General features: G+C 38.5%; 1 protein-coding gene across 1 annotated transcript in view; it reads left to right on the top strand.

Annotated features, from left to right (window-relative positions):
* The window catches only part of RETNLB (resistin like beta), a 51,030-nt gene that overhangs the window by 5,411 nt on the left and 21,460 nt on the right, over positions 1–24,159 (top strand). Inside the window, exon 2 of the mRNA XM_045037318.1 lies at positions 4,843–5,061. The gene's annotated coding sequence lies outside the window, so the exon portion shown is untranslated. The remainder of the gene's footprint in view (positions 1–4,842; positions 5,062–24,159) is intronic.

The raw sequence follows: 24,159 nt of genomic DNA, 5'->3' as shown, positions 1-24,159 counted from the left end.
GAGATATCCTAAATAATATTAAGTTGGCTCTTCCAAAGTAAAACAAAACTAAGGATAAAAGCAAGTATAAAGGGGGAAAATGCCTAAAACCACCATCTGAAAATTAAGAAATGCTTGTTCCTAGAAAATGACTACAGTTTCAGGTAAGAATGGTAGCAGTCCATGGTCTTCTGGCCTCAGCTGCTCTCTTTCCCTGTCTTCTTCATCTTTTGTTGCTTTGTAGCTTATTGGCCTAAAAGTGGCAGAAAAACCAACAGCTTTAAAACCAGGGTGGCAGAATGATTTAGGGTGAGGGGGAGGGGAAAAGAGCAAGGGGAAGGGGAAGGATGGGTGTGAAAGCCCCAACGTTGCTGTCTAAAAGTGGAGCCTCATTTCGGAATGAATGGGGAAAGCCCACAACTTTGCGAGTCCAAGATTGCAGGCCTGGTTTAGAACAATGATCTTCCAGACAAAATTTAATGGTGAAAGCCATAACAGTGCTGAGAGAAACTCTCCACTCATCCCTGCCTGTCACTTAACCATGGACGCATGGTGTTGGGGAGACCTAAGAAGGACCAGAGAAAAATGAAAGCCAAGGTAGATATGAGAGGTACCTACAACTTTGAAGGTGTTCTTCAACACACACATACTTCAAACAAGGAAGCCTTAGAAAATTAACATGTCTGCCCAAATCATGGTGGGCCACTAAACTATGCAGACAGGGAATGGGGGAGTACAAGGAAGGAATGCTAAGAAATAAAAACAAAGCAAGACAAAAAACCTGAGCAGACACATTGTCAGCTTCAGAGGAAGAGAGAATCTGCAATTTAAGTTCAGGCAATTTACTCAAACAAAGAAGGAAACAACAAAACCCCACAATGCAGTGAGCCTTAGAAAAATGAAACAGAATGCATAAGGGCTATAATATATTATCTAAAATTTTTATTTTCACATAACCATTACAAGATTTACAAGAAACAGAAGAGTGCAAGCCATACTCAAGGGAGAAAAAAAGCAGTCAGTAGAAACTGGCTTTTGGAAACCAAGATGAAAGAACCAAATGGAAATTCTAAAGTTGGAAAGTATAATAACTGAAATTTAAAACTTCACTAGGTGAGCTCAACAGCAGATTTGAAACAGTAGAGGCCTTAAAAGATATATCACAATAGAAATTATCTAATCCAAGGAACAAAAATAAAAGAGATTGAAAAAAAAGGAATAGTCTCAGAGATCTGTAGGACAATTTCAAGAATTCCAGCATATATTTATTAGGACTCATTCAAAGAGAGGAGAGAAAGGAGAAAATTATTTTAAAATAAAATGGCTGAAAACTTCCCATTTTGATGAAAAACATTTATTTCCAGACTCAAGAAGCTCAGTGAACACTGAATAGATACACACATAAAAGAAAGTGCAACTATACACATTACATTCAAATTCCTGAAAACCAAAGAAAAGAAAAATCCTGAAAGTAGCAAGAGAAAAACAACTCATTGTATAGAAGGGGACAACAATGTGATGAATAGTTAACTTCTTATAAAAAAAACAAAAAGTGGAGGCCACAAGAAGAAGGAGTGACATTTTTAATGTGCTGAGAAAAAAAAAAGTCAACCAAGAATTCTATAACCTAGTGAAATTATCATTAAAAGAACAAAAGCAAAATAAAGACAGCCTCAGATGAACAAAAATGGATAGAATCAACTGTTAGCAGACCTGACTTAGAGGGAAAAACTAGGGAAGTCCTTCAAGCCAAAGGGAAATGACACCAGATAGTAACTCTGATCTGCAGGAAGGAATGGAGGTCACCAGAAATATGTGAGCAAGTGAAGACTATGCATGGGCATGTATAATTTTTTTCTTTTCCTTCCTCAATTTCTTTAACATCAAAACATTATTTAAGCTCATAATTCTAACACAGTATTATTAGGTTTATAATATGCATGAAGGTTTATGTATGTGACAACAACACAAAGGAGTGGGGAGAGATGAAATGGAGTTGTGCCAGTAGGCTATATTTCATTGAAATTAAGTCTGTGTTAGCTTTAAGTGAATTGTGAAAGTTAAAGATGAATATTTTAACCCCTAGAGCAACTAACAACAACAAAAATCTCAATACATCTAAAATATTTGGGAATTAAAATAGCATCCAAAAAGTTTTGTTTAACACAAAAGATAGTGGAAGAATAGAGGAACAAAAAAGAAATGAGCTAGGTAGAAAACAAATAGCGCAATAGTAGGTATAAATCAACTGTATCAATAATTACATTAAACAGGAATGAGCTGAACACTCCACTCAAAAGGCAGAGGTGGAATGGATAAAAACAAACAAACAAACAAACAAACAAACAACCCCTAAAAACAAGATCTTTCTGTCTACAAAAGAAATACTTAAAATTCAAAGATACAATTACGTAACTATAAAAGGATGAAAAAAAGGCCTGCCTATGGTAATCAATATAGAGTTGGAGTGGCTAGCCTTACATGAGATGAAATAGGCCTCAATACAAAGATTATTACAAGGGATGGTTTTGTTCATAACATTTCATAGTGATAAAAGGTCAATACATCTGAAAGATATAATCATTATAAATACATACTAATAACAACAGAGCCCAAAAATGAAGCAAAAACTGACAGAATTTAAGGAGAAATAGCAAATAAAACAGCCATAGTTGGAGATTTAGTTACTCCTTGTCTCCATCCAAGAATGGCAAGATTTCATTCTTTCTGATTGCCGAGTAATACTCCATTGTATATACATACCACATCTTCTTTATCCATTCATCCATTGATGGACATTTGGGCTCTTTCCATACTTTGACTATTGTTGATAGTGCTGCTATAAGCATGGGGGTGCATGTGTCCCTTCAAAACAGCACACCTGTATCCCTTGGATAAATAGTAGTGCAATTGCTGGATCATAGGGTAGTTCTATTTTTAATTTTTTGAGAACCTCCATACTGTTTTGCAGAGTGGCTGCACCAGTTTGCATTCCCACCAGCAATACAAAAGAGAAGGGATCTGACATTTAAAGAATACTCTCCACATGGCAGCAACAAAATACTTTATTTCCAAGCACCATGGAACAATTTTCAGGATAGACTATACGGTATTCCCTAAAGCAAGTCTTCAAAACATTAAAAGGTTTGAAATAACACAAAGTGCTTCTTATCATAACAGAAATAAATTAGAAATATAAAGTAGAAAGGTATTTGAAAATCCCCAAAGATTTGGAAAATAAACCACAGACTTCCAAATAACTGAGGGTCAAAGAAGAACTCCCAAGGGAAATTGTACAATACTTTAAACTGAGTAAAAATAACAATACAATATATCAAAAAGAAGTTGTAGCTAAAGCAATGCTTAGAAGGAAATATAGGTCATAAAATGCTTACATAGTTAAAGATGAAAAATCTAAATCAAAACGTACCTTCTACCTTGACAAGCAAGAAGGCAGAAATCAAACTTAGAGTAGATAGAAGGAAATAATAAAGATCAGAGCAGAAACCAATGGAACAGAAACAGAAAAACATTAGAAAATATCAGTGGAACCCAAAGCTGGTTCTTGGTCAAGACCCATAAAATTGGTACGTGTAAGTACACACCTTACAGGAATTAAAAGGATTATAAGGAAACATAAACAACTTTATATGCCTACAAATTTAACACTTAGAAGAAATGGATAAATTCCTAGAACGACACAAATTACCAAAACTGACTTGAAAAGTAATGGAAAACCTGAAGAGACCTATGCAAAATAAGGAAATTAGTGACTGAAAGCAAGAGAGGAGGGAAATTGAAGTGGAGAGTTTACAAAGTTCTCTATTATTTGAATCTTTTACAATGAGAAGGTAGTCCTGAATTGTTTGTGTGATAATAAAAAGTCTGTTTCTGCTAGCTGAGGTCGTTGTACATTTCAGCCTAAACAAACTCATAGGACATTGACCCAGCACCAAATGTATTTCGTTTTTAAAAGGCAAACAGGATGCAGTGCAGCACACAGAACAGCAAGCCGTGGTCTTGTACCTCTCAGGCATGGCTTGCAATGTTCCTCACATGCTGCTTAGAGAAAACGCATGGTCATAAGAAATGCAGCTCAAAGTGTGCACACTACCACAGCTCAGGGAAGCATTCGCTCTGGATCCTTTAAGCTTTTATTCCGGGTAAGGCAGCCTGCTCTCTCAGGTGTGTACTACCAGCTCCATTTCTCTGCGTCAGCTCTGTCTCATCAATACCAATCACTGATTACTTGGTCAAAACAGCGCGGTATGATTTGGTCCTGTACCTATTCCTTGGCCAGCTTATTTTTTAATACAGATATGCTCTAGTTAAATTCTTAAAATTGTTTCGGTTAATATTGCAAGGAGGATGGCACATGGGTCAGATCTTCAGACTTTCCTTGAGACTAAAGGAAACGAATGTCAAAGAAAACAGCTGTTAACTCCTTTGAAAAGTCTGGACGGATATCACTCAGAGATAAATAACAGATACGTGATAAGATTATAAGTGAATTATTTTCTTTTTTAATGTATTTTTGTTTTTGTGATTTTACAATGAAGAGTAATTCATTTTATATTCAGAAAAGTAAAGCTGTTTCCAAAAAATACATTTGTATAAACAAAACCATATGTCTTTCAATTAGGGACATGAACAGTTGGTGCAAATGGTAAATATTTTCATATTTGCCATTGTTGAAATGACAAAGAATTTCATTGACATGTGGCAGTCTTAAAAATTGCATTTTCACTTTAGTAACTCTGATTTTTAAAAAAAATTATGTCTTTAAAAAATTCCAAATAAACTTTAAAACTAAAATAGAGTACATGTTTTGAGTACATTTAATTTCCTATTTTGTTTTTGAAGCACGTTGGGTTCTCCAGGAAGGAGGCTCTGAGACGGACATTAGCATGGAGGAGGTTTACTAGCAGAAGATGAGAGGGGAAAGCTGGCTCGGGAAGAGGGAAAGGTCAAGTTGCAATGTGATCTCCACTGAAGCTTTAGCTGGCCTCTAGCTCCGAAGAAAAGAAGACCTTCCAGTGGTGTTCTGAGTCTGGGAAGAACCGAGGGGAGAGAGGGAAAGAGGTAAGAGAACGGGGTGGGGGGGCATGAAGGGGCAGAGGAGTCAGTAGGGCCTCTATAGTCTCATGATGATGGCCCCAGGGAAGGGGGTGAGTCCGTGGTGAGGTGACTGTCTTCAGTCAGAGCGATACCTAAAGGGGGTTGGTAGCTTGAGGCCTGTCTTCTAGCAGTCTTCCTAGCAGCGGGTGAGCGGTGCTTTATTCCTGAAGGGGAATGTGGGCAGTGTATTAGAGTGTGCATTACAATTTGTAAATGATGAATGAGTTACACCAAGTGTGTTTTGTAACACAGTCTATATAGCAGACCTTATTAGTTGCCTAGCCAAGATCCAGCTTCCCCCTTGCGGTCTCATTTGTTTGAAGCAATGATGTGCCAAGGCCAGGTGAAATAACACGCACGTCTAAACCAATTCTAAGAATCCTGTTCGCTGCTTTCGTAGAGCTTCCACCTGCTCTCCCACGCTCTGCAACAGTTACGTGTGGTCAAATGGCTTGATGTTAATAAGATAATGAGACTCAAGGCAGTGTCTGCTACAAGAATTCTGAAAATTTTGGTTTTTTTCCTTGTTAAAAGGCAAGGATGAAGCTGATATCCCCATACTACCTCCCGGTTCCCTCTTTCTTTTCTTGTACGCAGCTGTGGTACTTGTAGCGGCAGAAGTTAGCTTGCACCTGAGAGAAAAAGGTCAAGAGAATTTTTATGAGTTTGTTCTGACATTTGTGAGCCACTGAATAAAGCCACAAACCTACTTCTGGGTTTCTTGCTCTTTAAGGAAAATAACCCCTCATTGTTTAAGTAGCTACAATGGTATTCTGTCATTGGTAACACAGCGTAATCTAAACTGAGTTATAAGGTAAGATGATGACTCTATTGAAAATATATAATTGATATATCTAAAGTATGTATGTGTGTGTGTTTACCACATCATGGTATGTTTTCAACAAGTTTGAAGACACCAAATACAGTATTTTCCTTCTGGGATTTCATACTGAATATTAGCATGAAAGATATTATTAGCCTTAAGATGTTCTGCCACAGGGGTGCCTGGGTGGCTCAGTCGGTTCAGCGTCAGACTTCAGCTCAGGTCATGATCTCACGGTTCGTGAGCTCCAGCCCCGTGTTGGGCTCTGTGCTGACAGCTCAGGGCCCGGAGCCTGCTCCCGGTTCTATGTGTCTCTCTCTCTGCCCCGCCCCTGCTTGTGCTCAGTCTCTCTCTCAAAAATAAATAAATAAACATTAATATTAAAAAAGTTATTCTGCCATAAATCTATTTCAAAGTTTATGCTTCTTAGACATATTTGACCAAAAAACACCCATTAAAACTTCACCTACTACTGTGGATTGGATTAGGAGACATGTAGCACATGTTCTGACCCCATGGTTCATTACCCTGTTCCCTATTTCTGTGCTTATTTTCTGCAGTAGTATTCCTAGGAGCACCCAGTTCAAATTGAATTGAGCAAAAGCAGTAAAACATGGTTACTTTTTTTTCCCCCTTATGCCTATGACTGGATTAATCGAGCAAACAGACTAGCTCTGAAATATTGACACGTTGAACTGTGTTTTAGGATGTGGTCAAAGCTTAGCAGAGAAACACGTGTAGCAGCACATTTATAGGTCACAACTAGCCTGCAAACTTTGTTTGCTGGTCACAATTAACATCCTGTGTCTTTGTACACTATTTTTATCTGCCTGCAATCAGTCCCCTTTCACTCCCCGGTAGGCTTGCTTATTGCAGAAACAGACATGATGTGGAGACACTCAACTTATGCTGAAGGAGGTCGTCGTCTATTTTGGCACAGGAAGTACTGGTGGTGGCCACTTCAACAAATGTCCTGAGTTACATTTGCTCATGCAGCTTCTCACCCCGGCCCCTCTAGAAGGGGCTGTGGGACACTCCCTCCAGAGTCACTCTAGTGGGAATGACTGAGAACTGGCCTTGCTTCTCTTTGACCTAAATGGTACATCTTTTCTTGTAGTGATTCAGTCATCCTTCTTCTGTCTCACAGACACGTCAAACTAAATGTTCCTGAAACTGAACTTTTGATTCCTTCTCCATCTGCCACATTTTGATAACAGCGCTTTCATCACCCGGAAACCTAGAATTCATCCTTGGCAGACCTTGGCATGTCTCTTACCCTCACATCCAATCTATTTTCATATCCTGACTTGAGAAGAATTATTAATTCATTAATTAATTATTAATTCATCTTTCTGCTGCCCCCTGTAGATGGAGCATCATGATCTCTTGCCTAGACCGCTGCCTCTCCACTTCTACACTGATGACTCTTATGATCTATTGCCCATACATCATCCAGAATAACATTTAAAAAATTGAATTAGACCAAGTCACTCCCTGCTTCATGGGAGCTCTCAATGGCTTTATATTGCCCTCTGAATAAAATTGCAAATCCTGGGGCGCCTGGGTGGCGCAGTCGGTTAAGCGTCCGACTTCAGCCAGGTCACGATCTCGCGGTCCGTGAGTTCGAGCCCCGCGTCAGGCTCTGGGCTGATGGCTCGGAGCCTGGAGCCTGTTTCCGTATCTGTGTCTCCCTCTCTCTCTGCCCCTCCCCCGTTCATGCTCTGTCTCTCTCTGTCCCAAAAATAAATAAACGTTGAAAAAAAAATTAAAAAAAAAAATTGCAAATCCTTACTATGCCCTCAAGCCCCAGTTGTCTGGACTGTGCACAGAGTTCCAAGTTCAACGTAACACTTTTCCTCTTGCTCTATAGAGCAGAGCAAATTACAACCCACAGGGCAATCTCCCCATCACCTGTTTTTCCAAATAAAGTTTTGTTAGCACACAGCCATACTCCCTTGTTTATAGACATCTATGGCTGCTTTTGTGTTGCAAAGCAGAGTCGAGTACTTTCCACAGAGAACATATGGTCTGAAAAGCCGAAAATAGTCACTGTTAGACCCATGAGAGAAAAAAATGTGCCAACCCTTCTCTAGAGCCTCACTAGCCTGTTTTTTTTTTTTTTTTTTTTTTTTACCCCCTTGATCAAGATAAGCTCCTTATTACCTCCAGCCTTTGCACTGCTTGGAGAGGGTAAAATGTTTCCTTATAAAGCTTCTTTTATCTCCTCCTCAGTGGCTCAGCTCAAATTTAAATATTCAGAACAGCCTTCCTTTAGAACTCTAGCTGAAGTAGGACACTCATCTCCCCAGGTACACTCTACTCTATTATATCCTATTTCCTGTGCAACACATTAGAATGGAAATTATTTTGCTTATGTTTTTGTTTATGGTCTACTTTCCTCCACAAGTCTCTAGGCTCCAGGAAGTCGGGCCCCATGTCCCTCTTCTTCAGCGCTGCTTCCCCACTATCTAGAGAGTGATTGCACATAGGAAGTGCTCTGCAAATACGTGTTGATTTTAAAAAGTAACCATTATAACCAGCAGTCCTGAATGACACTCCGTCATTTAGTTGGATATCCGGTATAAATTTCCCACAGGAAATACATGCTTTTCCTTTCACTTCAAAACAGCCTAGAATGCAGGAGAGGATAACAACAAATATTATGATTGCTGTTCCTAGAGGTAGTCCAGTTGCTCTTTGTATTCATTCATTCATGCATTTATTCATTCAACAAATATAGATTGCCATCTGTGGGAAGTGTGGGGCAAGACATGATTTAACAGGCTTGCCTATTAAGCACAAGTATGATTTTCATTGTCTTAATTTGACTAAGAGATTTCAAAAGTCAAAGGAACACCATTCTGAGATTTCCCCAACCCACTACCCTACGCATCCAGAACCACTGCCTCAAAGACTCAGCAAGAATTTTGCTGTTAACCCCAGGATGAGAGTCGTCAGTTTTGGTCTTCAAGTCCCAGTGGAAACTGCTCTGTAGAACTCAGCATGGATGCATAGATGTGGCTGAATAATTCTGTAAGCTGGGATAAAGTAACTGGTATTTCCTTTAGTGATTATGTGCCTGGTTAGCTATGGAGAGGGAGGAGCAGTTTGAGGTGGAAGGCTTTTCTGGAGACAGGTGATATTGGGTTTGGATGTGGCTCTGTAGTAGAGAGCTGTGGGCAGTGTAGTCACCTGGGTATTTGTGGAGCTAGACAAAATGTCATCTGATAGCTAAGGCTAGGGGTGGGGAAAAAAGCAAAAGCTTCATTTTTCTACATTATAACAATTGTTCCATCTCCCACTGCCAATCATTTAATCTCTTCTCTTTAGCTATGGCCAACAGCTTGTAGGTCTTACTTATTTATCTTTGTATCCCTCAAAGTGCCCAGCTCAAAGATTTCACACTATTCTCTTACATATTTGATACATTGAATAGCAAGTATACTTTGAGAGAAGGGATTTTCCCTATGATTTCATCTACAGTGAATACTCCAAAAGAGCTTGCATGGTTTTCACTCGAGTGAGGTTGGTGTTCCATCCTACCAGACCCATTCAGTTTCTGAAACTCTTTGTGAACTGTATGTGTAAGTACACTTGCAACAGCAGTATTGAAAGATAGGCCTCAGGTCTTTTGGTGTTATGAGATAAAGCTGCCTGATAATTGCCATCTTGTTTGGAAATGGCAAAGGATGGGTTTCAGGATGATTAGCAAGCTGTAATCTCATTAACCTGCCCTTGAAATCAGTTTTACTACGAGCTGCAAGATGGATTTCCTGTGGGAAACCACCACTCTGCCCCTCACCCTCCTCTTGCCACCACTGAGTCTTAACTGGCATCATTTCCAAGAAAGCTCAACAGAGTTAGCAAACAACAACACTAATGATGATGATTTTTAAGCATCTACATTTCTAGACAAAAAGAGGAGAGAAGGAAGGAACATAAAAGTGTTATGTGTACAGTTACTATTCATTTAGTCTTATTGAAGTGCTTTGCATATGTTGGTACAAATTCTTTCCACTTTAGCCTGTTCTCACTATAGAAAGACTTAAATTTTTAAAAAGGCTCTTTTGCCTATTTTCATTTAAATACTTGAGAGCCACCCCTTGCTAATTGTTCTAGTAAATATTCACACACGTTGTTCCTGTTTGTCATCATTCTTCTATCAGTGAAGACTTTTATTAGAAATATCAAAACAAATTGCTAGCAATCAATAATTCTACAATAAGCTCAATATTGTCCCATTCTTAATAAAAGCAAAACTATTTGCGTGAAAGAGATCACGGCATAGGGATATCACTTTGCTCATAATCCATGTCCTCATTTGATATCAAAAAGTTGCCAGATTGAAGCACTTAGAACCATCCAGACAATATAACAGGCTAACAAATCATTTGGAGAATTGTGGCTAAGGGTAAATATTGGCATTTCACAGCTGTTTTAGAACGTATTTTCCACGTATTTGAACAACACTGAATTAATTATGTCCAAAAGAAAAATGAGAAAATAGTTTTAGGTAAGCAAGTGTAGATAAACTTTTTAATTTTTTTTTTTTTTAACCTTTATTTATTTTTGGGACAGAGAGAGACAGAGCATGAACGGGGGAGGGGCAGAGAGAGGGGGAGACACAGAATCGGAAACAGGCTCCAGGCTCCGAGCCATCAGCCCAGAGCCTGACGCGGGGCTCGAACTCACGGACCGCGAGATCGTGACCTGGCTGAAGTCGGACGCTTAACCGACTGCGCCACCCAGGCGCCCCTAGATAAACTTTTTAAAATTAAACAGCTGTATTAATAACTCATTGTCAGCTGAGCTATCACGTGGTTAGAGGAAATCAATACTGTTTCTCCCTTACAGGTGAACGCACAAACTCATTGTCTAACAAAACCCTGTGAGGCAAAGTCTCCAACTTATTTAGTGACTCTGTTAGTATAAAAAGAACCTGGATTTGTAGGAAAGGATAAATATTATAGAGGTGGTATATAAAGGCCTTTAAATTGTATTGTGTAAACTTCTTAGGGCAGAGACTATTTCTCTTGTATTTTTGTGGTTCTCCATAATGCCTGAAACCATTCCATTAACATGGGAGCTGCCCAGTGTTCATTTGCTAACAGAATGGATTTAGTGCTAAATCAAAGTACTAAACCTAGACAATCCTAAATTATGCAGTGACTTATTGTCTCACATTTAAATGTTATAATGGACTTCATTTTGTTACATACTTTTGAATTTTATCTTTCCTGAAATTCAGATGTATAGAAATGGGTAAATTAGTATCAGTTCTTGGTGAACAATAAGCAGATTTTATGGAAGACTGGTTTTTGAATTATATATATATTTAGCACAACAAGCTAAAGAGATGCTGTGATCTTTTTTTAAAAATATTTTCTCTAATGTTTATTTTTTAGAGAGAGAGAGAGAGAGAGAGAGAGAGCACGAGCGAGCGAGCATGAGCGGGAGAGGGGCAGAGAGAGACAGAGGAAGCTGACTCCAGGCTCTGAGCTGTCAGCACAGAGCCTGACATAGAGCTGTAAGATCATGACCTGAGCCAAAGTCAACCAACTTAGCCACCTAGGCGCCCTGAGATGCTGTGATCTTTAAGATGCACATTTTAGAGCAACTCCTTTTTTTTTTTAATTCAAGAGTATTTTATTTTTAACTTTAATTTTTCATTTAACTCTTTTGCCTTATTTCTCACTCAAATAATTTATTATATGCCTATTTTTTGTAAACTTAATTTTTGAAGACTTTTAGATTTATGGAAGTATGACAAAAATAGCACAGAAGCTTTTCACATGCCTCACACCCAGATTCCCCTATAGTCCTACATTACATTGGTACCTTTGTCACAATTATAAGTGCCTTCATGGTGTATCTTTCTCCAACTCTTACCCTGATCTATTGGTGTCTTTATATTTAAAATTATTTCTCCTAGACCACTTATAGTTGGGTATTGCTTCTTAGTCTACCCTGACAGTCTCTTTTTGTGAGTGCCTTTAAACCATTCACTTTTAAAGTGATTATTGAGATATACGGATTAATATCAGCCAATTTTGGAGCTGTTTCCTATTGATTGCCAGAGATTTCTATTTCTGCCTTCAGTGCTTCAAACTGAATGTTTTGTAAGTATTTTCAATTTCACTCCTCTCTTAGCATGCCAGTTATACTTTTTAAAAATAAAAGTATTGTTTACCCTGGAGTTTGTAATATACATTTTTAACTAAATCTGCCTTTATTTTTTTTTCAAAATATGAAATTTATTGTCAAATTGGTTTCCATACAACACCCAGTGCTCATCCCAAAAGGTGCCCTCCTCAATACCCATCACCCACCCTCCCCTCCCTCCCACCCCCATCAACCCTCAGTTTGTTCTCAGTTTAAATCTGCCTTTAAAAGAACTATTCCACTTCATGTGTAGTGCAGGAAACTTAGAACAAGAATGTTCCCAGTTCCCCTTTCTCACCCCTTATGACATTACTGTCATCCATTTATTTCCCCATAGTGTTATAAATACCCAATACATTATTACTATCATTGTTCTAAATACTTATGTTTTAGATCAATTAAGAATAAAAAATATTTTGGGCACTGGGTGGCTCAGTAAGTCAAGCATCCAACTCTTGATTTAACAGCTCAAGTCATGGTCTCACAGTTTGTAGAATAGAGCCCCATATCAGGCTCTGTACTGACAACAACATGGAGCCTACTTGGGATTCTCTTTCTTTCTCTCTTTGCCCCTCTCTCTCTCAAAATAAATAAACATTTTAAAAAAAGAATAAAAATATACTGTATTTTACCTTGGACTACCACTCTTGTGTCTGGGCTGTCCACTCTTCACACACTCACATACACTTACTGCCCTCCTCACCAGTCTTTTTGAGCAGGGGTAAAAATGAGTGGCTTTTGATGTAGGTGAATTAAACAACACTTTTTCTCAGCCCACATGATTCAACCAAAAATGGTAAGGAGACATATTTATTTAAGAGTAAAGATAAAGTATAACCAACTACCTTCCCTCCCATTTTCCCACCTCTCTTCTCATGGTAGAATGGTTTCATTGTTTCCTTTAGGAGAACATACAACTCACTGGGCATCCAGGAAATGTTTTTTATTCCTTCTCTAAAACTCTTCCTTTCTTTATGTAAATCCAAGTTTCTGATCCATATGGTTTTCCTTCTGCCTGGAAAAAAGTCTCTTCACATTCCTTGCACAGTAGGTCTGCTGGTGATGAATTTACCACATATTTATTTGTCTGAGAAAGTCTTCATTTCTCCTTCACTTTTAAAGTATAATTTCACCACATATAGAATTCCAGGTTGAAGGCTTTTTTTTTTCAACACTTTCAGTATTTCATTATATTTTCCTCTGGCTTGCCTGTTTTCTGACAAGTCTACTGTCATTCTCATCTTTGTTCTTCCATAGGTAAGGTGGGTTTTTGTTTGCTTTCTTCCTCCCAGCTCCTTTTAAGATTTTCAAGTTGGGGGTGCCTGGGTGCTCAGTTGGTTGAGTGACCGACTTCAGCTCAGGTCATGATCTCACGGTTTGTGAGTTCGAGCCCCGCGTCGGGCTCTGTGCTGACAGCTCAGAGCCTGGAGCCTGCTTCAGGTTCTGTCTCCCTCTCTCTCTGCCCCTCCTCCACTCATGCTCTGTCTCTCTCTGTCTCAAATAAACAAAAAAAAATTTAAAATAAAAGATTTTCAAGTTGTCTTTGGTTCTCTGCAGTCTGACTACCATATAGCTAGGTGTAGTTCTTGATATTTATCATGCTTTGTGTTCTCTGGGCTTCCTGAATTTGTGACTTGGCGTCTGTCATTAATTTTGGAAAATTCTCCATAACGTTATTTCAAATATTCGATTCCTCCTTCTCTTTCTTCTTGTCTTACAGTTCTTTAACATTTTGTTTCATTTTCTTCCATATTCTCTTTACATACACTTCATCTTGGGAATTTTCTAGTAACCTGTCTTCAGGCACACCGATTGTTTATTCAGCTATGTCAGGTTTTTCTAGCATTTTCTGTTGGTTCTTAGAATTTCCATCCTCTGCTTAAATTATCCATCCATGTGTTCTTGCATGTTGTCTACATTTTCCATTAAAACCTTTAACGTATTCACCATAATTATTTTATAATTTTCTAATAATTCCAACATCTTTGTCATATTTGAATCTGGTTCTGATGATTTGTCTTTTTAGGCTGTTTTTTTTTCCCTTGGCTTTTGTCATGTCTTTTTGAAAGCCAGATGTATTGTATTGGGAAACAGAAACTCAGCTAAATAAGCCTAAATAAATGTGAGGATTTATGTGAACTCGACTAGGAGTTGGGTGTTATTTAATGTTTTCTGTAGCTGACAGAGCATCCGATTTCTCTAGTGTCCCCACTTTCTGTCTCCCATGTTGACTCCAGCTTCCCTAAGTACTCCACTTCCAATGGAATCTGCGTCTCCTAGGTCTTTCAGCTGTCATCTACTGCCGTTCCTTTGGAGCCCTGTTGGTGTGGTGGTAAGGTGTTGGTGGAGGGGCATTCTATAACCCTCCAATTAAGTCTCAGCCTTTCAGTGAGCTGCATCTCTGGCTTGTGACTTTCACAAGTGATTCTTCTTGTATAGCTCTCCCCACCCAAGCCCCTGCCACCTTCCTTAGGTGAGGCAGGGGGGCTAGATGGGACTGGAGTGAGAGGAATGTCTTTCTGCCAGAGTTCTGGAACCGGTTCTGCTAAAGGTTTTTGTTTTGTTTTGTTTTTTGGTTTTGTCCCCATGAAAAGTAGACTTTTGTTAGGAGGAAGATTCTAGACAGGTGTATTTCACGCAAATTATTCTTCTACTCTCCTTGCCAAAGCCAAAAGGGTTATCTTTCTCCGATCTTTACTATAAGAACATGTTGGGGTCCCTGGATGTAAAGTACACAAAAGTGTGTTTAGGAGTACCCACTAAAACTTAGACCATCAGGAATTACTCGCTCTCATATTAATCCATAGTCAACTTCTAGCAATCCAGTAAAACTACCATTTAAATATTTCTATCACTTTATGCCATTAGTGGCCTCTACTCTAGGTAAGCAAATTTTACCGTGACGCTGGATTTACCCCCCTCCAGATTTCAGGGCAGTGTTTTGTACTGTAAACTCAGTTCACCGATGGCTCCAAGAAAAGGTGTTGATTTTCTTGGCAGCTTGGAGTAATGACCTCCAAGCTCTTTAAATGTTGAAGCTGAAACCTGAATTTAACTTTCACTGGCTGTCTTTGGCAGATGAAAGTTTCATACTTAAATCTTAAAATATTTGTGCTGTTTTTCTTGACAATACATCAACGGCCATTGATTTAGATTTTTATCACCAGCAATAAAAAGGCCACAGAACCATTTTACATCTCATGCTGTATGTTTTACATCTACAGGGCTTCCTTTCATTTGCTGAAAATGCCTGGTTTTATGTCCTTCAGCCACAAATCTTAAATGTACAAATGGACATAAATTATATCAGATAGCTTTTTTAAATGTATGTATATATGGTTTTCTAATGTTATATTCTTTACCTTTTATTGTATAATGCATATTCAAAAGAGTGTACAAAGCACACATGTACAATTTAGAGAATGATTATAAAATCATTACCCTTGTAGTGACCCACATTAAGAAATATAATACTGCTAGTTTAAAGCTTCCAATATATTGCTAAATAGCAATAGAAATAATGTTCTATTACTTGTTCATAACTTGCCTTGTTCCTAACTTTACTGGGAAAGCCTCTAGAGTTTCTCCATTAAATAAAATTATTACTATAAGTACCAAAGTATATGCTTTTCATCATTTTTACTATTTTGTTGAGAGTTTTTATCAGCAATGGATGTCCATCTTTTTTTTTTTCAAAGATCTTTCAATATGTTTGGAGATAGTGAAATGATTTTTCCCTCTGATCTATTAATATGGTAAATTAACAAATTCCTTAATATTGAGTGATGCTTGTATTCTGGAGATAAGTCATACTTGGTCATGATGCCTTTTTCTTTTAATATGCTGATAAATAGAATGAATTGGCCTTTTAGAGAGGTAATTAAGTAAAATGAGGAATTGAGGAAAATGAGGTCATATGAATGGCCCCTAATCCAATATGACTGGTGTCTTTATGAGAAGAGATTAGGACAGAGACATACACTGAAGGGACACTATGTAAAGACAGGAAGAGGACAGCCGTTTGCAAACTAAGGGGTGGGGGGGGGCTCAGAAGAAATCAGCTGTGCCAACACCTTGACCTCTAGCTCCAAAAATGTGATGAAATAAATTTCTGTTGTTTAAGCCCCCCAGACTGACACGTTGTTTCAGAAGCCCTAGACACTGGTACATGACAGTGTTCACTTCAGTGCTTGTAAACAAGGTCAGGAAAATCACCGTGGGGTGATGACCAGGATTCTGAAGAACAAGGATTTCAGGCAACTGGTAACAGAAATTTGGATGTGTACATTTTTATGGAGAAGTCAATTTCCTGTGTCATATGATGGGCTAACGGAGTTGCTCATTTTTTATCCATCAATCATTCTCTTTTAATCCTTCAAAGAAGTATTTTTCAGCCAAGAAGGATGACTAATGATAGTACCATTTTTAAATCCAACCCCGTAAATGAAGTAAGAGTTCCAAATAATCCATTTTCTCTATTGTCAAAACTCTTATGTAACTGTTCAATGTTTTCCGGTTTGAATTTATTTTGTCTTATGCCCCTATACCTTCGCAGTGCACTGAAGTTATGTACTGAAGGTTCGGCTTTGAAAAATCATCTGCTGAATAAGCTAAATTTGTGAGTGACTACTTATCCCTAAAGTGAGAAATAAATTCATGTACCTTTCCTAGTTTTACCCTTTGCCATGGTGACTTTTTAGTTCATTAATGAAGAAAAAAATACCAATTCATCCTTCAGTTTAAAAACTCCAATCATCAACTTTTCCTGGCCAAGAAAACATATATCTTTGTGAAAAAATACTTTAAAAAATTCATATGTAAGTCTTTTAAATTTATGATTTTTATACCTCTGTAGAACATAGAAAGGCAGACTTTGAGGCAAAGTATGTTGCTTCCACATTCGGGATTCTCAGTAGCCATGTGAACATCCACTTGGGGAGTTTTGCCCCTTATATATTTAACTCCAACTTTCCTCATATCTGCAAGTATGTTCCACCCAACAGCAAGCTCAATGAAACTCCTGCTGAAATTTTCATCCATTATTTTATCAAGTACGTTATAAATTAACCTGACTTCAGATGCTACTGGTATAAATGTAGTGAACAGAAACAATACAGTGACCATATCATTACTGTATTGTCATCCAGCCGAATGGTGAAGGCTCAAGTTAAACTTTATCTCTCAGCTACTTGTTCGAATCCAGCCTTATCTGTAGCACAGTGCCTTATCAGATTTATACTCTTATACAAGGTCCACCTTGCAAAGTAATCCCAAAACTGATGTTAAGGGAAAATGTCGGGCAATTTTATTCTCTTGTTTGTGCATTTTACAGTATGACTCCTCATCAAGGTTTCTTGTTTTCTTTTTAGTTTCAAAATGTAGGTATTTTAGTAATGAACAAATGGTTAATTCATGAGCTTTCACATATTAATCCTTTCTTAAGGATTCTAAGGATTTTGTGTTTTGAATTACCTCCTAAGTACTCCTTGCCTCTAAATAAATGGATGATATTAATGGTATTGATAGAGGGACATTAAATGGGACTACAGTTGTGTTCATTTAGAGGAAGTATCAAGAGTTGGGGAAGGGAGGAGTTTGGGAGGATCGAATGCAGAGAGAGACCTGAAGGGAGGAGATACTTTGGGTTAAAGATGTAGAGGAGAGAGTGACAGTGAAAGATTTTTAAAGATGCTTGCTTTGCTTTAAAATAGACTTTTCTAAAGGGTGCCTCAGTGGTTCAGTCAGTTGAGTGACTGACTCTTGATTTTGGCTCAGGTCATGATCTTGACGTTTGTGAGATCAAACCCTGAGGTGGGCTCTGCGCTGACAAGTGTGGAGCCTGCTTGGGATGCTCTCTGCCCCTCACCAACTCACACTCTCTCTGTCTCTCAAAATAAATAACTAAACTTAAAAAATGGCCTTTAAAAAAATAAAATAAAGTAAAATAGTCTTTCCCTCTTGCATGGTCCACTGAGAGACTGATTAAATTATTAAATCGTTTAAATTACCTTTTAGCTGTCAAAGACAGACAATGTGGGCTTCAGGATTGGATCGATTTATACTGGATTGATTTTTAAATATCACCTCAGAAGGGACCACTTCATGCTATTATTTCTTAGGGCTTTTTCCATACAAGAATGGAAAATGACAAGGAACAAACTCTTCCCAAGGATATGATTTGGCTACGGCTGGTTCTTCACCAGCTTGTTTCCCTTTGACTACATCAAACTACCAACCCCTTACCATTGCATGAGGTGGTTCCATTAGACTTTGTTTCTGAAAAGCCTTCCCAGAGCAAGTTAGGAATAATTCATCACCTGTAGGCCCTCCAAATACTTCTTAGATGAGTCAATTAATTTAAATTTATACACATTTGCCTTTTGCTCTCACGCTCCCCTGTTCATTTTCTTTTTGTATTATCGGAGTTTCTTGGTAGAATTTTTCATGAGAATTCCCATCTGTCACCACCATTGTAGAAGCGGGAGGTGCGTAGGTAAAGGGGGTGCTCATACCTGGGGGCTGAGTGAGACATGGAGCAGATTATGTAAACAAGTATGTTGCCTGCTCACAGTGACAAGTTGCTTCTCAGAGGCCTTTCCAAAACCAGTGTGCTGAATGTGGCTAGTAAGTCTTCTGGAGACATTCCCCCACCCCTATTCCAGTTTCATAGTGACCGGGTGACAGGAAGGATCTAAGCCTAGCACCTAGACAGACAGACCACTCTCTGCTCCATTGTCTCAAGGGGCAGCAATGCTGTTGGGTCAGCTGACTCTCAGTTGCACAGGACAGCTCCCAGAAAGCGAGTGTGGGTGGGAGCACCTCAAACCACACAGGCACATGAGGTGGAGGCTGTCTGCGCCCACGCACCTGAGTGGTTGTCTGGAAGCTGTATTTTAGTCAGTAGGGGAATAACACTATGTTTTGTGGCTGGGCCTGTATTTACCCTCTCCTTGTCAACCTCACTCTTGAAATGTCTTGAACCCCCTACGTTCTCCACTCAGTTGCTTTTAACTTTGCTCTCTGATACCATTTCCTTCACAGATGGGAAGTGATAGAGCACTTCAGGTAAGTGTACTTTTTTTTTTAAGTAACCTTTACACCCAACATGGGGCTTGAACTTACAACCCCGAGCAAGAGTTGCATGCTCTACTGAGTGAGCCAGCCAGGCACTCCCAAGTATATTTTAAGAGCAATTAAATCATCTCCATAAAATGGTTCTGCTGTGGGATCAAAGGGCTAGCCACTGAGAAGACTGTCTTCTCCCCAGTTGTGCCTCAGCTGTATTAATGAATCTTCCCAGATGAGAGAATGTTCTTATTGCTGTCCCTGCTCTACACTGATAAAGGGGGTTCTACCTTCATTGCCATACTATTCTTCAACAGTTGTTCTCTGAGCACCCATAGCCACCCTGAATTGGGGTAAATACTGGGAATACAAAGATGAGATTGCTGCTGCCTTTATAATCTATCAGAAAGCAGATGTGGAAATAATCAGTTGTACCCGAAAGCACAATGAAATAAGCCCAGGACAAAGGTATATGTAAGATGTTGTGCTTAATCCTTGTGACAAGAAGATCCCACTGAGAAACTAGTATTTGAGGAAGGACTTAAAAATGAGTTGATGGAGGGGCACCTGGGTAGCTCAGTTGGTTAAGCATCCAACCCTTGATTTTTGCTCTGGGCACAATCTCATGGTTCATGAGTTCAAGCCTCACATGGGGCTCTGCTTTATTGGGCTCTGCACTGTCTGAGTGCAGTGTCTGCTTGGAATTCTGTCTCTCTCCCTCTCTCTCTGCCCCTCCCCCACTTGTGTGCACTCTCTCTTTCTCAGAATAAAGAAAAATTAAGAAACTTCTAAAAAATCAAAAAATGAGAGGCAGCTTGGTGGCTCAGTCAGTTAAGCCTCCAACTTCAGCTCAGGTCATGATCTCACAGTTCATGAGTTGGAACCCCACATCGGGCTCTGTGCTAAAAGCTCAGAGCCTGGAGCCTACCTCAAATTCTGCGTCTCCTTCTCTCTCTGGCCCTCCCCCTGCTCACAATCTGTCTGTCTCTCAAAAACAAATAAACATTTAAAAAACATGGTATAGTTTTATGCTAGGTTAATCACTATGTAAAACTTTCATCACTATTTTATCTTCTTGATAGATTGCATTTTTATGAATATAACTTAAATTAGCCATCTTTGTTTGGTTTAGCATTTTCAGCTTAAAATTCCACTTTGTCTAATTTATTAAATTACTTGCATTAAATGAAGTAACTGAATATTTAATAATTGGATCCTAGTCTTCTGCCTGGGCCTTGAGGAATAATGTGATGAGAAGTGAGCCCAATCTTTGATCTGATCCTTGAGAGTGTTGTTCAGTGAAGACGTGGTTTTGTTGATTAGGAACTAGGGAAATAGAAGATGGGGAAACCTGTAAAAGTCCTGAGTCCAGGATATATACCAGAGCCAATACAATTAGTGACATTCACTTCTCTTTCATGCTTCTTTGAAACCCAAACCCACTTCTCTACCTCTCCAAAAGTTAGGAGATATCAGGCCCTGTAGAGTTGAGCTGTGGGCAAGGATAAACCATTAACACTTCCTGAATGCCCGGTGAGCTGTATGTTCTCCCAAAGGAAATAATGTTCCTTCAGTGAAACCATTCTACCATGAGACCAGAGGTGGGAAAATGGAAGAGAAGGTGGTTGGTTACACTTTATCTTTGTTCTTAAATAAATATGCCTCCTTATCATGTTTGGTTAAATCACATGGGCTAAGAAGAAGTATTATTTAATTCAACTACATCAGAAGCCACTCATTTTTACTCCTGCCCAAAAGGACTGGGGAGGAAGACAATACAGACTGAATGTATGAGGAGTGGACAGCCCAGACACAAGAGTGGTACTTGAAGGGGCCCAAAATCAGAGACTGGAGACTCCACAAAGCGCACACAGAGAAAGAGGCAGTGTTAAGCATCTGCCAGGCCCAAGGAGGACAAAGCTTTCTTAGGGCAGTTCTAGATGTCAACATTCTGTACCCCTTCTCCTTTCTCTCTACCTGCACTACTACTCTGGGGGGGGGGGGGTAGTTAGGTATATAGCTGCTAGCAGGCAGAAGCAAAGTAGAGGAGAAGATACAGAAGCTAGAAAAGAACTATTCCCAAAGAACTGTGCTTGAAGAGCTGTATCCAGAGCTGAGGAGTCATATCCTCCCTTGAATTTGATATCATGACAAGACTGTGAGAATGACGTGAATTGTGTCGAGATAGAAGACTGTGACAAATTGTATTTTCCAAAGATGGATATAATAAAATCTGTCTTCCTACTATCCACTTCTTCTTTGCTCTGTTTAATCAGCATGTTCTTCTGTGTTGTGACCTTGCCATTTACCATAAGTTTCCACCTTCTTGAATCTGGTTTGGCATCAGTGACTTGTTTGATTATAATAGGAAGTGGTGGAAGTGATCTTATGCATGTTCAAGACTAGTCATAGGAAGCCTTGCAGCTTCCTCCTGAGCCTCTTAGAATACTTTCTCCTGTGAAACTCTATTTCTAAATCCAGCCACCATGCTGAGAAAAGGGCAAGCTCATGAAGAAGAACATGCAGTGTTGCAGTTAACAGCTCCATCTAAGCTCCTAGTCAATGGCCAGCAATGCAAGCCAGCCCTATTGAGAACCTAGCCCAGTTCAATCTTTGATGCCAACATCTGGCTGCAATTGCATGAGCAACCCCAAATGAGAGCCATGTAGCTGAACCCATACAGCATATTGAGCCATGAAAGATGATAATAAAGGTAGCTTGTATTCTCTGGTAGGCCTAGTACTGACTTTGTGGCCCAACAGACAATGAAACTGTCACAAATTTAATCTGCTTTTTTCTTCCTTTTCTGAGCATACAGGTGCCAAAAATAAAAATGTTTGTTCTTTATCTATCCCTTTCCTCCCACCTTCCTTTCTTAGAAGCTTGATTTCTGCCATTCAAAGATTGTTTTAACTCTCTGTGGTTTCTACTTACCTTTAGATTCTTGCTTAATTTCCCTGTTTCTAAGAATTCATTGAAGAAAGATGTTTGTTTTAATAAACTCTTCCATCATGTAGCTTTGCAAAACTCAAGAATTGAGCCCCACAAACTCACTTTTCAGTAGTATAAGTATAAAGGGAGAATACTTAGCTAAAATCTGAGTGAATCTGTCCTCATATTTTATGTCCTGAATATCAAGAATTTAGAGAAGACTTACAATTGAGAAATTGTAAAATTCAAAATTTTCAATATATATAAGCAATTGTTGCATGTCAGCATTGGTTTCACTGAAAAAAAAACAACTGAGAAAAGTGGGATGGAGATTAAAATTTTTCATTCAGCAAATATTGTAAAGGGTATTTTCCATTTTGCCTTAGACTCCCGGTCAATCCACAATCAATCATGGCTGAATCCTTGGTAAAGATTCAGTCCATTCACACAATTTCTGGTGACATTTTATAATGAGCAACACACAAGCCTAATTTGATGAGAAGGATGCTTCCCTGACAAAAATGAAATATATTGATAAATTGAACATTTCACCCACTTCTTAAAAAAATCATCTGGGCAAAGTGTTCAGTCTCATTTAGTGAGTTATATGCTGAACAAGTTATGTGCAGTTTCCCAAATGTAGGGTGAGGTTTAAACAACAGATGGAAAAATTAAAAAAAAAAAAAAAAAGAACAACTGATTTAGGGAATGACACCAGAGACTAAGGTGTAACGTCAAAGCAAGTGCTTTCATGAGGAAATACAAAAAGACTATACTGAAGTGTTCTCATGAAGACATATGAAAAAACTTGGTTCCTTAAACTTCCCAAGAAATATTCTATGAGTAGAAATTATTTAAGTTGAATTACTGCCTCCTAGCCACATTCATAATGTATAATGTCCACTATTTTTTGATAGAATAACCACAAACATAAAATTTAATCAATTATAAATGATATACTTATGCATATACCATTAATCATTTGTGGATTTAATTTAATATAGAATACTGTAGTAGTTGCCTCACCTTTAATCTTACTCAAAAATCCCTTCTTTATTTTTGTAGTAAAAAGTATAGAAATTGGGTGGTTTTGAAAATCTTCTTTGAAGAGCTGCTGATTAGCATTTTTGGATAATAGAAAGCATATGAATTTTGCAACAAAATCTGGTTGGATAGATTTCATGAGGGGGGATAAATCACAGAGCTTTTTGAAACTAAGTTCCCTCATTTAAAAAATGAGAATGAGGCTTAGCTACTATGAAAAATTAATTGAAGTGCATAACATGCTCCAAGTTGTAAATCACCAACCCCCTTTACTCATCTGGGTTAGATGTCTGTCTCTCTGTGCCCTTTTTCAGTACCCTGCAACCAACTCATTGTATAGTATCCCACTTGTCTGATGAGTTATCAACTCATGTAACTTATGGGTAGGGGCAGTGTCTTGCCTGACATTGTGTGTCCAGTGCCTGAGCCAAACAAGACTCTCAACTAATGAATGAATGAATGAATGAATGAATGAATGAATGAAGCATTCAAGGCTGGCTCACTTTTCTCTGAATTTATGTATTGTGTATTAAACAGTACAGGTATTACAGAATATTTCGATCATCACAGACAGTTAGTAACCAAACCTAGTTTTGGATGAAGAAATGATTTTTTTTACAGGAACAGTGCAAGAATTACATGTTGTATTTGTTTAAATATGTTACAATTATCTTCTGAGAATGCTGTCCACCTATCTTAATGTGATTTACTTAAATACTTCACAGTATGCAAACATTACGTGTTTATCATAAGTAATAATAAATCATCTTTGTGGTGAGTGTTAGAGAGGCTTTCTATGTTTATAAAGAGTGATGTGACCAAACCAAGATCTAGAACAAGTTGACTTGTAGTACAAACATAGTGGTAAATGTGACCGAGTGCTGAGGGAGCTCCAGCTGATCCAAAAACTCTATTTGTGAATAATTTTAAATCAAGAGGAAAATTGGCCTACATCCTTTTTTTTTTCAAAATTCTGTGATTTCGTAAATTGTTAAATGTTTTAATAACAATCCTCAAGGGGACTGTGTGATATTCAG

Source organism: Felis catus, chromosome C2, assembly GCF_018350175.1.
Source record: "Felis catus isolate Fca126 chromosome C2, F.catus_Fca126_mat1.0, whole genome shotgun sequence".
Taxonomy (NCBI): Eukaryota; Metazoa; Chordata; class Mammalia; order Carnivora; family Felidae; genus Felis; species Felis catus.
Note: the sequence above shows the minus strand (reverse complement) of the source record. Positions and strands in the feature narration are given on the sequence as shown.